The following is a 17,708-nucleotide window of genomic DNA, read 5'->3' as shown; positions in this document are numbered from 1 at the left end:
TTGTTACTCTGAGTAGTAGTACTATTTTAATTACCAGGAGACAGCAAGGAGTACATTACTCAATCTCACATTACCAGAAGGTAATGCCCAGTTACACTGCCTTTCCTCAGATATTCTAGTTTGTAATCATTTCATATCCTGGAGACAAACACTCACTAATTGGTTGGTGACCTCAGATGCCATTAAAATCTGTACTAATAATTAACAAGTACTTTAGCCACTACCCACTTCCTTGCCCCTACCATCCATTAAAAAATGTTAGATTGTTCTTACACTGCTCCTATCTCTCAGTGTCTTGTTCTTATACACATGATTTAAAGCTCTTTATTTTTTTTTCACTTTTTCTTAAGCCATATTTCTCAAAATGTGTTCTCTGCACTAACTGGAGTGCATATTAAAAATGAATATTTCCAGATGGAACAAATCTTAACTTCCAAAGGATAGAGCCAACGTAGCTACATTTAACAAGTTTCCAAGAGAAACAAATTTGAGAGCCTTCAAATCTGAGAGTTTTCCTTGAATTATAAAGGGCAACATCAACATCAATTTAGTCATTTTCTTAAGCTCCATACCGAAATTAGGTCCTTGCAGGCATTTTCTATGCTTTCCTACCTCCATTCCCTAGGTTCTTGATTTTCCCTCTGCTTAAAGTGATACATCCCCATCTTTACCTATTGAAATCCTGCCCATCTTCTGAGGACACTCCTTAAAAAAATGCTACCTTCCTTATTAAAATTTCCATTATTCTCTGATTATGATCATACCCACCTATGAATTCCCATTGCACTTTGCAATATAAATATATTTTCTTTTCTTATTCATTCCACAAAACTGTGATATCATTACTAGAAAAGACCATGTTTTATTGATTATATAACTCTCCACCACTGAAGTGCCCAGCTATTTTACATGTAGTCATAACTCAATTATATTCAACTAAGTTTATTGAACATCTAGGTCAGAGCTTAATACAATAGGAGGATCCTTTTATGTCTCATATATGCCATGTTATTTTGTAAACAATTTGAATATAGCTCCATATTGACTATTGTTTAACTTGTGGCTAATAAAGTGTTTCAAGACTTTATTCATACATGGTTAAAATACAGGATAAAGTAGTAAATCACTTTTCACAGGTACTATGAAACACTGAGCAAACAGTTTCTAATTATGTATCCAGCCATCTAGCTATTAGTGTCTCCTGTTTTTACAACTCTGGGTGTATGTATCCTAATTTTCATTTGGAAATAAAGGTCACCATTTTACAAAGTTCCATTTTAAACATTATATTTCAAATATTTTAATATGTAGGTGTGACGACAAAATCACAAGTTATGGTGCAGTGGGAAAACTGTATGTATTTCCTATTCTCAGTGCTGACAAGTCTATAGAGATTTTCTTCCACTCTTCTTAATGTTCATCTGGTATTTCAGACCAAACATCAGAATTTAGACAAAAAGAGGACTTTTTAGAGGAAAGTTAAATGCTTTCAAGTTTATAGAAAATAAAGTAAGGTCCAATATAACCAGATCCTTCTGGCTGTTTTCACTTTTTTGCAGTCCTTTTCTTGCAAATTTCTTTTTGAGAGTGTGCCTTATCCACTGCTTCATAGGATTATTAAGTTACAAAAGTGAAGAAGTAAAGCAACTTTAAGAGGTCTGGTAAAAAGAGCAAGAATGGAGTAGAAAATTAAACCAAACTCCAGGGCTTCACTCCAGTGCTGGCTTTGATTTTGAATGTAGGTGGCTACCTAATGCGCTGTGATTTCAAGGGCTGCCAAAAAGCCCTCCTGTAAGAAAAATGGAAGTAGAAATCCCTTCCAATTTGTTGGTTGGGGTCCAAACTCATTTTTCTTAAGAATGAGACATTTTTTTTCCTTATATAAAAAAAATTTAGGCTTGGAATGCCAGACTTCCACCTTTAAAGATGGAGTTCAGGAACTTAAAACTGGCATCTTTTCCTGAGGAATATCAGTACCACACACAAATTCAGATTTTCTGTATCATGTATAATAGATCCTAGAGTTTTTGCATTCTGTATTTTACAGTTCAGTTAGTGTATCAGTTTTTTTTTTTTTTTTTGTTCTTGGTGCTTAGTATTTTCCCCCATAGTTGTGTTTTACTTATACATTGAGAACATTTTCTCTCCACTGTATTACGCAAAATCTATAGCATCTTGTTTTATTTATTTTTTAAGTATTTTATTTTTATTCATTTGAGAGAAAAAGAGAGAGAGATCACAAGCAGCTGGAGGGGCAGAGGGAGATACAGAAGCAGACTCCCTGCTGAGCAGGGTTACCTTTATGGGGTGTGATCCCAGGACACTAGGATCATGACCTGAGCTGAAGACAGATGCTTAACTGGCTGAGCCACACAGGTGCCCCTATAGTAGTTTGTTTTAAAGAATTAAAGCGTGTGCTTGGGTGGCTCAGTTAGTTAAGCAACTGCTTTTAGTTTGGTTCATGATTTTAGGGTCCTGGGATCAAGCCCCATGTCGGGATCCCTGCTCATCAGGGAATCTTTCCATCCTCCTCTCCTTTGCATGCTCTCTTTCTCTCTCTCTTTTTCTCTCTCTATCTTAAATAAATGAATAAAATATTTTTAAAAAGAACAAAAGCATATTATGGAAGGCTTTCAGTAGATGCCTGAGGTCTTTAGAAACTACATTAAAAAAAACATAATAAAATATTATTTAGATTTTAAGATTTTAAATACTGAAATACAGGGGAAAAACAAAAGATTCTTTAGCTCTGAGTAATTACCTTAAAATGTACCCACGTAGCTCTTAATAATTATTCTAAAAAACTGCCTAGGGAACATTTGACATCCCAGTAAAAAGGTAATTAATCTAAAACATAGGGATCTCATTTTTGAATTTTAATGACAGATACTAAATCACATCCTTATATCAGACTTGGAGGAAGGCAAGGGAGATGGGTATAAGACAGTGAAAGCGGCTATCCCAGATGGTTAAATATAAAACTCCTCTAGTGTCAGTTTTGTTTTTGCTGGACTTGTCTTACTTTTTGGCTTTTAGTAGCCTGTCTCTTCTGGTACTCCAGTTAAATAGGATTCTTTTCTGTACTTCTTAATTTTCTACAATATTTTTTATACTCAGAAAGTGGACCCTATAAATTAGGAGAATTCTAAAGGAGTTTACTTTGTCACTCACTTTAAAAATAAACCTCCACTACTCATCCATACAGTGAAGCTGCATGTCACAGCCTGGCTGGGTCTTAACCTGCCCACTCATCTCAGTGCTATAGTGCAAGCACATGTTACAAATGGGCTGGGTACCAGTCCCACCCATGTCTTCACCACAGATACAGCCCAAACACAGATAAGCATATACAACCAACCCAAGGGACACCTTTTGAGCACCTAGCTCTGGTGGTCAGAGGAGATTGTGCTTCTGGGCACCATGTGACTTGTCCTACATAAGACCATTCCTTCAAGACTGGGAAAATTAGGGGTACCTGGGTGGCTCAGTGGGTTAAGCCTCTGTCTTCAGCTCAGGTCGTGATCTCAGGATCCTGGAATGGAGCCCTGCAGTGTGCTCTCTGCTCAACAGGGAGCCTGCTTCCTCTTCTCTCTGCCTGCCTCTCTGTCTACTTGTGATCTCTCTCTGTCAAATAAATAAATAAAATCTTTAAAAAAAAAGACTCGGAAAATTAATTGATTTGTGTAGTATGTAGAGCCAAACACAGACAGGGAAAATAAGAAAAAACACACACAAAGAAAGACCAAATATCAGGGAAAAAAGATACACTAATGTAATGGAGATAAACAATCTACTTGATAAAGTTTTCAAAGTAATACCTATAAAAATGCTTATTAAACATGGAAAACAATGAATGAACACAGTGAAATTCTTATTAAAAAATAAGATATGTAAGAAAGTTCCAAACAGATGTTACAGAGCTAAAGAATAAATTAACTAAACTGAAAAATACGCTAGAGAGCTTCAACAGGATAGTGGGTGAAGCTGAAGACCAAATCCATGAGCTGAAAGGCAAATCAACAGAACTAATTCAGACAGAGCCAGAAAAAAGATGGTAACTTAAGGGACATTTATGACAATATAAAGGGAATAACATTTACATTATAATTCCTGGAAGAGGAGAGGCATAGAGAAAGAGTCAATTTCTTATTTGAAGAAATAATGATTGAAAATTTATGTAATCTGGGGAATGAAACAAACAGGTTTAGAAAGCCCAGAGTCTCAAACAAAATGAACCAAAAAATATGCACACTGAGACATATCATATTTGAAATGGTGAAAGTTAAAGATACAGAATGAGTCTTAAAAGCAACAAGAGAAAAACAACTTCTTACATACAAAGGAAATCTGAAAGAATACCAGGTTTTTTATTCCTCCAGAAATTTTATAAGCCAGAAGAGAGTGGCACAATATATTCAAAGGGCTGAAAGCAAAAACTTCCAACCAAAAATTATCTACCTGACAAGGTTAACATTCTGAATTAGAGGAGAGATCAAGAACTTTCCAGATAAGCAAAACCTAAAGTAGTTTATCACCACTAAACTGACCTTACAAACAAAGTTAAAGAGACTTCTCTAAACTGAAAGAAAATGGTACTCAATTACAAACAAGAATACATACAAAACTAAAGATCTCACTGAAAAGGTAATTATATAGTAAAGGTAGCTGGTCAATCACTTACAAAACAAGTATGAAAGTTAAAATTTAAAAATAGTAAAATTAACTGATAGTACAACAACTACTTAAAGAATGCATAAAATAAAAATATGTAAGAGGCACCTGGGTGGCTCAGTTGGTTGAGCATCCAACTCTTGATATCAGCTCAAGTCATGGTTTCAGGGGTGTAGGATTAAGCCCTACATTGGGCTCTGCACTCATCACAGAGTCTGCCTGCCCTTCTCCCTCTGCTCATCCCCCTGCTGTTCTCTCTATCTCTAAAATAAATAAATAAAATGTTTTTTTAATATGTAAAATGTGATATCACAAACAACAACAGAAAATATGGGGGAAGATAAAAAAACTTTAGTTTGGGAATGTGTTCAAATTTAAGTTGCTATGAACTCAAACCAGACATTATATACATAGGAAGTTGTATGTGAATCTTATAGGAACCATAAAGCAGAAGTCTGCAGTAAAAATACAAAAGAAAATGAAAGAGAAATCTAAATATAACAACAAAGGAAGCCATCAAACCTTAAGGAAAGAGAAAAAGACAAAAGGAACACAGAAGAACTACAGAAACATCCAGAAAATAATGAAGTGTCATTAAGTACATACCTATCATAGTTACTTTAAATATAAATGAACTAAACTCTTTAATCAAAAGACTGAGTGGTTGAATGGATTAAAGCAAACAAACAAACAAACAAACAAAGACCCTTCTATATGCTTCCCATGAGAGACACACTTCAGAAGTAAGGACAATGCAGATTGAAAGTGAAGGAATAGATAAAGATATTCCATATAAATCAAATAAAAAGAAAAATCATGTATTCTAGTCAGCAGCAAAATAGACTTTAAAGACTGTAATAATAGACAAAGAAAGGCACATAACAATAAAGGGGTCAACCAAACAAGGGGACCAAACGTTTGTAAATATATGTATATGCACACATCAAAGAAACACCAAAATATATAAAACAAATACTAATGGGCATAAAAGGGAAAAAAATAACAGTGATGCAATTTGAACTACCCACTTACATTAAAACAGATCATCCAAAGAGAGAGTTAATGAGGAAATAGCGTCCTTAAATGACACATTAGGCCAGACAGATTTAATAGATAGAACATTGCATCCAAAAGCAACAAATATACATTATTTTCAATTGCACTTAGAATTTTCTTCATTATAGATAACATGTTAAATCACCAAAGAAGTCTTAATAACTTCAGGAAGACTTAAATTGTATCACACATATTCTCTGACAATGGTATGAAGCCAGAAATAAATTACAAGAAAAAAATGGAAAAAAAAATAGAGATAAAACAACATGCTTCTGAACAACCAATGGGTCACTGAAGTAATCAATGAAGAAATTTTGAGAAAACCTAGAAATAAGTAAAAATAGATTTATGAAATACAAAAATCCAGGAGATGCAACAAAAGTATTGCTAGAGAGAAGGTCATAGTAATTCAGCCCTACCTCTAAAAACTAGAACTAGCTGATATAAACAATCTAACTCTATACCTAAATAAGCTAGAAACAGAGTAATAGATGAAATTCAAATTCAGAAGAAGAAAGGAAATAATATAAAAGTGGAAATAAATGAAATAGAGACTAAAAATAAAACAGGAAAGATTAATGAAGCTAAGAGCAGTTTCTTTTCAAAGATAAACAAAATTGATCAACCCTTAGCTAGAATCTCCAAGAAAAAAAGATAGGTTAAATAAATAAAACTAGAAATGAAAGAAGTTACAACAGACATCACAGAAGGACAAAGGATCATAAGAAACTCCTACTAATATACACCAGCAATTTGGACAACATGGAAGAAATAGATAAGTTCCTAGAAATAGATAATTTTTCCAGACTCAATCATGAGGAATTAGAAATTCTGAATAGATAGGTTACTTGTTAGGAAATTGAATCAATAATTTAAAATCTCCCACCATATAAAAGTCCAGGACCAGATGAATTTACTAGTCAACTCGAACAAACATTGGAAGAATGTTTAATATCTACCCTCAAAATCTCCCAAAAAATTTGAAAACACTTCCAAAGTTCTTTTACAATACCAGCATTACCATAAAACCAAAATTTGACAAAAACACCCTAAAGAAAATAGATTACATGTCAATGTGCCTGGTGAATATACTTGCAAAAATACTTAAATTATTAGCAAATCAAATCCAACAATACCTTAAAAGAATGATGCACCATGATCAAGTGGGATTTATTCCAAGGATGCAAGAATTGTTCAACATCTGCAATCAACATGATACATTACATTAACAAGATGAAGAATAAAAATTACATGATTAAAAGATCATATATGATCACAGATGCAGAAAAATAATTTGACAGTATTCAATATTAATTTATGATAAAATAAAGAGGGTATGGAAGGAATGCTCTTAAATATAATTCAGGCAATATATGATAAACCCACAGCTAACCTCATACTCAGTGGTGAAAAGATGATTTTCTTCAAAGATCAGGAAAAAGACAAGAATGCTTACACTTCCTACTTTTATTCAACATAGTTTCATAAGTCCTAGCCAGAACAATTACATAAGAAAAATAAAAAGGCATCCAAAACAGAAAGGAAGTAAAACTGTCAGTATCTGCAAATGACAAATACTTTCTACTTTATATAGAAAATCCAAAATACTCTACCCCTCCCCAAGAAAAAGCTAATAAATGAATTCAGTGAAGTCCTAGGATAGAAAATCAACATGCAGAAATCTGTGTTTTTTCTTGTTTACAAAAAATCAGAGGGAAATGAAAATAATACTTTTAACATTACACCAAAAATAAAATATTTAGGATATATTTAACCAAGGAAGTAAATTATGAAAAGTAAATTATGAAAATTATAACAGTGCTGAAAGAACTTAAAGATGACACAAATAGATGGAAAGATATTCTGAGAAAAGGAAGATGACAGCAAAGTAAGAGGATCCTAGGCTTACCTCATCCCATGAATACAGCTAAATAACTATCAAATCATCCTAAATAGCACAGAAAGACCTGAAGACTGACAGAACAAATTCTACAACAAAATGGAGAGAAGCAGCCACACTGAATAATGTAGGATGTACAGATACACAGTATGAGAGAGAAAGAGATCATGGACTCTGAAGTGAGGAGGGAGCTATGGTCATAGAGAAGGCTGAGAGACAGACTAACACACAAGGGAGTGCATTTAGAAAATGAATCCCCATAGGAATCAGCTCAGAAAGCCAGAGGGACTGAATTTCATGACTTTTAGCAACCAGTGGGGCTTAAAATCTGGAGTTCAAAAAGTCAAGGGGTTTGACTCAGGGAGACCCCTGAGGCAGAGTGGCCACACTTGAAGAGAAAGAAGGGCAAAGAGCCTGAGGATATATAGCATGGCAACAACAACCTGAAGAACACCTGGACACACAGTGGGGAGATTATTTGCTCATTTCAGAGAATGTCCCTGAGAAGCAGCATTTATGGAGAGACCCCTACAGAAACAAATGAATGACAAGTGCCATTTCCCTCCCCTGCAATTCAGTATAAGCAGAAAACCACTTGCAGGAACCAACATATCACCAACACCCATTACCTAACTTACTTAATATAAATTAAGCCCTGCCATACCATACTTTAATGGATCCATGCTTTCCAGTCACCCTTGCCTCAGATCCATTGTGGCAAGGCCTCCTTCCCCAGAAGACCTGCCTATACCCCTGAAAACACCACATCTCCCCACTCCGGAGTTTGGCAGAGCTTCAGTTCTGGTGGTGGTGGCAACAGATCTCATTTCAGAAGCAAATCAGAATGCATTTGTTAAAATCCACCACATTCAGGTCAGGGACCAAACATTGCCCACAACAGGCAAAGAAAGCTTCTGCAGACAACTGGGCCTGAAAGCTAAAACAGCCAGGACAAAAGAGCAGAAAACATGCAGCACACATTGGAGACGCTTCTGCAAGTTCCAGGCCCTGGAGAACAGGGGACACTATATGACAGGAAACTACAGGACCTCTTCTTCATAACCCTCAAGTACAGGAGATGTAGCTGACTTTCCTAATGCACACACACACACACACACACAGATAAATTCACAGAGACTTAGATAAAATGAGAAAACAGAGGGATTTGTCACAAATGAATGAACAGGAGAAGGCCATGGCCAGAAATCTAAGTGAAACAGAAATAAGTAACATGCCTGATAGAGTATAAAGCATTGATCCTAAAGATATTCACTGGACATGAGAAAAGACCAGAAGACATTAGTGAGACCCTTAACACAGAAATAAAAAAGAACCAATTACAGATGAAGAGTGCAATAAGTGAGATTAGAAACAGGCTTACTGCAATAAACACCAGGCTCAAAAAAGCAGAGAAAGGAAGTAATGACCTACAAGACAGACTAATGGAAATTAATCAAGCAGACCAAAAGAAAGAAAGAAAAAAAGGATTATGCAACACGTGAACAAACTTAGGGAACTCAGTGACTCCATCAAACATAAAAACATTCATATAATAGTACCAGCAAAAGAGAGAGAAAAAGGGGCAGAAATTTTATTTGAAAAGATAATAGATGAAAACATTCTTAATCTGGTGAAGGAAAGAGATATCCAGATCCATGAGACATAGATAATCCCTGCCAAAAAATAACAAAAGCAGATCCACACTGAGATATATTATAATTAATAATGTAATGCAAAATACAGAGATATAGTAAAAATTAAAAAAAGAAAATTAAAAACAGACAAAAGAAGAAAGTTACATACGTGGGAAACGACATAAGAAAATTAGCAGATATTTCACCAGAAACTTTGCAAGCAAGAAGAGAGTGGCATGATATATATGAAAAGTCTGTGACCAAGAATACTCTATCCAGGAAAGCTAACATTCAAATTAGAAAGAGAAAGAAATTCTGAGACAAACAAAAGGAAAAGGAGTTTGTAACCACTAAACCAGCCCTGCAAGAAATATTAAAGGGGACTCTTTAAGTGGAAAGGGGAGACCAAAAATGACAGTATAAAAATAGGAAACAGGGGCTTCCAGGTGGCTCAGTGGGTTAAGCCTCTGCCTTCAGGTCAGGTCATGATCTCAGAGTCCTGGGATCGAGCCCTGCATCAGGCTCTCTGCTCTCTCTCTGTCTGCCTCTCTGCCTACTTATGATCTCTCTCTGTCAAATAAATAAGCAAAATCTTTAAAAAAATAGGAAACATAAAACCAGTGAAAATGAATATTTCTATAAAATAATCAGTGAAAAATCTCAAACATACAAGGATGCAAAATATGACAACACAATCCTCAAGGATGGGTAACAGAGGAGAAAGAAATGGGCTCAAACTTAAACACATCAACTTAATATAAACTATTATATGCAGAAGAGATTATATAAATACATCATGGTAATCATATATTAAAAGCCACTAATAAAAATGCAAATAATAAAGAGAATGAAATCCAAATATATCACTAAAGAAAGTCAACAAAACATGAAAAGAAAAGACAAGAAAGGATCAGAGAAAACAGTCAAAAACAACTGCAAAGTAAGTATTAAAATTACAATAAATACATGTCCATCAATAATTATAATAAATGTAAATTAACTAAATGCTCCAATCAAAAGATATATCCTGACAGAATAGATTAAAAAAAAGAAGACCCAAGTATATGTTGCATACAAGACCTATGTTAGACCTAAGGACACCTAAAGAGAGAAAATAAGGAGATGGAGAAATATTTGTCATGAAAATGTATGTCAAAATAAAGTGAAACTATTAATACTTACCTCAGAAAAAACAAACTTTAGGACAAAGACTGTAACAAAAGACAAGGAAGAACACTATATAATAATAAAGGGGACAATACAACAATAAGAAATAACAATAGTAAATATTTATGCATGCAACATGGGAGCACCTAAATACATCAAACAGTAAATAACAAATAAATGAAGTAATTTCTAATAATAAAGTAATAGTATAGGGCATTAACACTTACATAAATAGATAATCTAAAAGGAAAATACAAAAGCAGACAATGGGTTTGAATAATACACTTGCAACAGATGGATTTAACAGATATATTCAGAACATTTCATCATAAAAAAGCAGAATTCACACTGTTTTCAAGTGTACATAGAGCTTTCTGCAGAATAGATGACATACTAGGCCACAGCACAAGTATCAGTGAATTAAAAAGATTGAATTCCTACCATGCATTTTTTCTGATCACAACAGTATGAAAGTTGAAGTCAACAACAACCACAAAACAACAACAACAACAACAATAATAAGCTAGAAAGAACACAAATATAAGATGCTACAAAACAATGACTAGGTCAACCAAGAAATAAAATAAGTTAAAAAGTGCATGGAAACAAATGAAATTGAAAACACAGTGGTTCAAATTTGGATGCAGTGAAAGTGGTACTAAGAGGGAAGTTTATAACAATAAAGGCTTACCTCAAGAAGTAAGAAATATATCAACTAAACAACCTAACATTATAGCTAAAAGAGATAGAAAATGATCAGCAAACAAAACATAAAATCAACAGAAGGAAGAAAATAATAAAGATTAGAACAGAAATGAATGATACAGAAATTTAAAAAACAATGAAAAGATAAATGAAATGAAGAGATAGTCTTTGAAAAATCCAATAAAATTGATAAACCTCTAGCCAGACATACAAAGAAAAAAAAAGAGAGAAAGGACATAAATAAAAAAAATTATAAGTGAGAGAGGAGAAATAATGACCAACACTGTAGAAATAAAACACTACAGGAGAATATTATGAAAAAACTATATAAGATCAAATTAGACAACGTAGAAGAAAAGGATAAATTCCTAAAAATATATAACCTACCAAAACTGAAACAGAAAAAAATCATACAGACCAATTCCCAGCAAATAAATTAACTCAGTAATCAAAAAATTCCCAACAAGCTAAAGTCTCAGACCACATGTCTTTATAGGCAAATTCTACCAAACATTTAAAGAAGAGTTAGCACTTACACTTCACAAAGTATTCTAAAAAATAGAAATGAAAAGCCTCCAAACCCATTCTATGAGGCCAGTATTACCCTGATACTAAAATCAGATAAAGGCATCACTAAAAAAGAGAACTATAGACAAAGATCCTGATGAACAAGATGCAACAATCCTGAACAAAATACTAGCAAACTAAATCCAAAAATACATTAAAAAAAATCATTCATCACAATCAAGTGGGATTTACTCCTGGATTGCAAGTGGGATTTACCCTTGGATTGCAAGTGTGCAGAGATCAGTCAACATGACACATCACATCAATAACCGAGAGGATAAGAACCATATGACCATTTCAATAGAGTCAGAAAAAGCATTTGACAAAGTATAACATCCATCCATAATAAAACTCTCAACAACAAAGGTTTGAGGAAATATACCTCAACATAATAAAGGTGTCATATGAAAAATCCATAGCTAATATCATTCTTAATGGAGATAAACAGAGAGCTTTTCCCCTAAAGTCAGGAATTTGGCTAAGATGACCACTCTCACCATTTTTGTTCACCATAGTACTGGAAGCCCTAGCCAGAGCATCAGACAACAAAAAGAAATAAGAGGCATCTAAATCAGTAAGAAGTAGTAAAAGTTTCATTATTTGGAGATGACATGATAGAATATATAGGAAACCCAAAAGTCTCCATCAAAAAATGTTAGAATCAATAAATTAATTCAGTAAACTCACAGGATACAAAATCAACGTACAGAAATCTATTTCATTTCTATATACCAATAATGAAACAGCAGAAAGAGAAATTAAGAAAACAATCCCAGGGACGCCTGGGTGGCTCAGTTGGTTGAGCAGCTGCCTTCGGCTCAGGTCATGATCCGAGCGTCCTGGGATCGAGTCCCGCGTCGGGCTCCTTGCTCGGCTGGGAGCCTGCTTCTCCCTCTGCCTCTGCCTGCCATTCTGTCTGCCTGTGCTCTCCCCCACCGCATAAATAAATAAAATCTTTAAAAAAAAAAAAAGAAAAGAAAACAATCCCATTTATAATTGTCCCAAAAATATTAAGATACCAATGATAAACATAACCAAAGAGGTAAAAGACTTATACTTTGAAAATTATAAAACCCTGACAAAAGAAATTGAAGATGATATAAGAAATGAAAAGACATTTCATACTCATAGATTGAAATAGCAAATATTGTTAAAATGTCTATATTTTCCAAAGCAATCTACAGATTTAATGCTATACCTATCAAAATACCAGCAGCATTATTCATAGAAATACAAAAACAATCCTACAATTTAGAAAGAACCAAAAAAGACCCAGAATACCCAAAGCAATTTTCAAAGAGAACAGTAAAACTGGAGACATCCCAGTTCTGGACTTCAAGTTATATTACAAAGTTGTAGTAATCCAAATATTATGGAACTGGCACAAAAATATACATATAGATCAATAAGACAGAATAGAAAAATGCAGAAATAATCCAAAATTATATGGTCGATTAGTTTTTGACAAGGAGGAAATAATATCCAATGGGAAAAAGTCTCTTCAACAAATTGTGTTGGGAAAACTGGACAACAACATGCAAAAGAAGGACCACTTTCTTACATCATACACAAAAATAAATTCAAATATATTAAATACTTTAATGTGAGATCTGAGCCAATAAAATTCCTGGAAAAAATACATTCCATATCTTTTCTGACATTGGCCATAGCAACTATTTTCTAGATAGGCCTCCTGAGGCAAAGTTAATAAAAGCAAAAATAAGTGGGGTGCCTGGTTGGCTCAGCTGTTAAGCATCTGCCTTTGGTTCAGGTCATGATCCCAGGGTCCTGGGATCAAGCCCTGCATCGGGCTCCTGGCTCAGTGGGGAGTCTGCTTCTCCCTCTCCTGCTCCCCTTGCTTGTATTCCCTCCCTCACTGTCTTTCTCTCTGTCAAATTAATAAAAAAAAATCTTAAAAGAAAGCAAAAATAAACTATTGGGAATTCATTTTTTAAAAGTTTCTGTACAGCGAAGGAAACAGTCAACAAAACTAAAAGGCAAGTTACAGAATGTAAGATATTTGCAAATGATATATGCAGTAAATGATTAGTATCCAAAATATATAGGGAACTGATAAAACTCAACATTGCAAAGACAAATAGTCCAATTAAAAAATAGGCAGAAGACATTATATTTTGTCAAAGAAACATGTGTTTTTCCAAAGAAGACATACAGATATCTAACAGACTTACAGAAAGATTCTCACCATCACTTATGATCAGGGAAATGCAAATAAAAACTACCATGAAATATCAGCTCACATCTGTCAGAACAGCTAAAATCAACAACACAAGAAAGAACAAGTGTGGTAAGGCTATGGAGAAAAAGGAACACTCCTGAACTTTTCATGGGAATGCAAACTGGTGCAGCCACTGTGTAAAACAGTATGGACATTCCACAAAAAATTAAAAATAGAAAAACCCAGGATGCCTGAGTGGTGCAGTTGGCTAAACATCCAACACTGGATTTCAGTTCAAGTCATGATCTCAGGGTTGTGAGCATAATCATGGAGCATACTTAAGAGTATGTCTCTCCCTCTCCCTCTGCCCTTCTCTGCTCTTTCTCAAAAATAAATAAATAAATTAATTAATTAATTAATTAATTAAAAATAGAAACTCCCTATGATCCAACAGTTGCACTATTGGGTATTTGCCAAAAGAATACAAAAACACTAGTTTAAAAGGATACATGGACTCTTGTTTATAACATTATCTATAATAGCCAAGTTATGGAAGCAGCCAAAGTATCCTTTGATTAATAAATGGATAAAGAAGTGGTACACACATACACACACACATAGAGGAATATTATTCAGCCATAAAAAGAGTGAAATCTAGCCATTTCAGCTCTGGGTGTTTAACCAGAGTAAAAAAATGCTCATTCAACGTCACTCATCATCAGGGAAATACAAATCAAAACTACAATGAGATAACACTTACATCTTTCGGGATGGTTAAAATCAACAACACAAGAAACGACAGAAGTTGGTGAGGATGTGAGGATGTGAAGAGGAAGAACCCTCTTACCCTATTGGTGGCAATGCAAAAGTGGGACAGCCACCCTGGAAAACAATTTGGAGGTTCCTCAAAAAATGAAAAATAGAATTACCCAGCAATTGCACTACAATCCAGCAATTGCACTACAAGGTATTTACAAAAAAAAAAAAAAAAAAAAAAAGAAAAGAAGAAAGAAGAAAAAACCAAAAATACTAATTTAAAGGGAGACATGCACCTGAATTTTTTTTTGTTGTTGCTTTTTAAAGATTTTTTTAATCCATATATTTGAGGAGGGGGAGAGAGTTGGGGCGGGGAGGAGCAAAGGGAGAGATACAAGCAGATTCATTGCTGAGTGCAGAGCATGACACAAGGCTCCATCTCATGACCCTGAGATCATGACCTGAGTGGAAACCAAGAATCAGATGCTTAACTTACTGGGCCACCCAGGCGCCCACACCCAGATGTTTATAGCAGCATTATCTACAAAAGCCAAATCATGGACACAGCCCAAGTGTCCATAGGCTGATGAATGGCTAAGGAAGAGGTCTCTCACACACACACACACACACACACACACACACACACACACACACAGCAGAATATTACTCAGCCATAACAAATAATGAAATCTTGGCATTTACAATGACATGGATGGAGTTAGAGAGTGTTACACTAAGTGAAATAAGCCAGTCAGAGAAAGATAAATACCATGTGGTTTCACCAATATATGGAATGAGAAAACAAAAAAATGGAGCAAAGGAGAAAAAGAGAGAGAGGGGCAAATCAAGAAACAGACCCTTAATTATAGAGGATAAACGAACAATTACTCGAAGGGAGTGGGGTAGGGAGTTGGTTTAATAGGTTTTGGGGATTAAGGGGTGCTCATGTGATGAGCACTGGGTGCTATATGGAAATGTTAAAGCACTATATATTGTACACTTCAAAGAAGCATTATACTCTGTGTTAACTATCTGGACTTAAAAAAAAACCAACTTTTAAAAAAATAAAGGGTATTTAGAGTGCCCCCCAATAAAGAAATGAAGGCCCAGATAAATTGACTTTCTCATGGTCACACAGACATCCAATGGCAGATATGGAACAAGAGCTCAAGACTTCTCACTCTTAATCTGATTTTCATTACAATGAAGTTGGCTTTGCTATGACGAATTTAAAGAAATTCATCACAGTTTATATTTTCAAATCAATGTTACCTTCAAACGGTGACTTTGCAAAGATAGATGCTCAGCCTAGTGATGCTGTATTTTGAGAAATATTCTCATAATTTATTCTTTGGAATTATCTTTGGGACTCCTTTGAGCTAATCAAGAAAAGGAGGGGGAAATAAATCATAACATAGTCTTTTAACTATAGAGAACACACTGAGGGTTGCCGGAGAGGAGACAGGCTGGGGGGGTTGTGTGGAATATGTGATGGTATTAAGGAGGGCATTTGTGATGAGCACTGGGTATTGTATGTAAGTGATGAATCATTGAATTCCACACCTGTCACTAATATTACATTGTATGTCAACTAGCTGGAATTTAAAAACTTCGAAGAAAAAAAAAAGAAAAGAAAAATGAATGTTCCCACGCACTTTGCTTTTGATAAAAAATGACCGTGTCCTGGGATTGAGCCCAGCCTGCATCACGCTCTCTGTTCAGCAGAGCTGTTTCTCCCTTTTTTTCAGTGTTCTGTTCTCCTTCTGTTCTCTCTCTCTCTTCCTCACTCCCTCTCCGTCTTTCTCTCCCCTCTCAAAAAAATAAGCGAAACCTTAAAAAAAAAATATGTCCTTTGCAAATATCTTTCCCCATTCCAAAGCTTGCCTTTGAGATTTATTGATGGTTTACTTCATGGTGCAAAAAGCGTTTTATCTTGATGAAGTCCCTGTAGTTCATTTTTGCTTTTGTTTCCCTTGCCACAGGAGACCTATCTAGTAACAAGGTGCTATGGCCAATATCAAAAAGGTTGCTCCTTGTCTTCATCTCTAGGATTTTGATGGTATCCTGTCTCACCTATAGGTCTTTCATCCATTTTGAATTTATTTATGTTTATGCTGTAAGAAGTGGTTCCCTTCCTTCCTTCCTTCCTTCCTTTCTTCCTTCCTTTCTCTCTCTCTCTTTCTTTCTTTCTTTCTTTCTTTCTTTCTTTCTTTCTTTCTTTCTTTCTTTCTTTCTTTCTTTTATTTCTTCTTTTCTTTTCCAGTTTTCCCAACACCATTTGCTGAAGAGACTGTCTTTTTCCCACTGGATATTATTTACTCCTTTCTCAAAGATGAATTAACCATATGATTTTGGATTTATTTCTGGGTTTTCTATTTTGTTCCATTGATCTATGTGTCTGTTTTTGTACTAGTAGCATAATGTCTTGTTCACTACAGCTTTGTAATATAACTTGATGTTTGGAATTGTGATGTGTCCAGGTTTCTTTTCTTTTTCAAGATTGCTTTGGCTATTCAGCTCTTCAGGGTATTTTTGTGGTTCCATAAAAATTTCAGGATTGTATGTTCTAGGTCTATGAAAAATGGTGGTGGTATTTTGACAGGGATTGCTTTAAATATGTACATTTCTTTGGATAGTATAGACATTTTAATGTTTGTATTCCAACCCATAAACATGGATTGTCTCTATATTTCATTGTGTCATTTTCGATTTCTTTCATTATTGGTTGTAGTTCTCAGAGTACAGATCTTTCATATTTTTGTTTAGGTTTATTTTTAGGTATCCCATTGGTTTTGTTGCAATTGTAAATGGGATTGATTCTGGAATTTCTCTTCTTTCTTTCTTTTTTTTAATTGTTTTATTTTTTATAAACATGTATTTTTATCCCCAGGGGTACAGGTCTGTGAATCACCAGGTTTACACATTTCACAGCACTCACCAAAGCACATACCCTCCCCAATGTCCATAACCCACACCCCTTCTCCCAACCCCCCTTCCCCCAGCAACCCTCAGTTTGTTTTGTGAGATTAAGAGTCACTTATGGTTTGTCTCCCTCCCAATCCCATCTTGTTTC

The 17,708-nt window shown here is 34.8% G+C and overlaps 1 protein-coding gene across 4 annotated transcripts in view; it reads right to left on the bottom strand.

Moving 5' to 3' along the window:
- The window catches only part of GPR174 (G protein-coupled receptor 174), a 70,964-nt gene that overhangs the window by 11,079 nt on the left and 42,177 nt on the right, over positions 1-17,708 (bottom strand). For 2 of the 4 annotated variants that reach the window (XM_059157989.1, XM_059157988.1), the window contains exon 3: positions 6,864-6,928. The exons of the other annotated variants lie outside the window; for them this stretch is intronic. The gene's annotated coding sequence lies outside the window, so the exon portion shown is untranslated. The remainder of the gene's footprint in view (positions 1-6,863; positions 6,929-17,708) is intronic. 4 annotated transcript variants of the gene reach the window in all.

The sequence above is a fragment of the Mustela lutreola genome, chromosome X (assembly GCF_030435805.1).
Source record: "Mustela lutreola isolate mMusLut2 chromosome X, mMusLut2.pri, whole genome shotgun sequence".
NCBI classification, from domain to species: domain Eukaryota; kingdom Metazoa; phylum Chordata; class Mammalia; order Carnivora; family Mustelidae; genus Mustela; species Mustela lutreola.
This window is presented reverse-complemented; position numbering and strand designations above follow the sequence as displayed.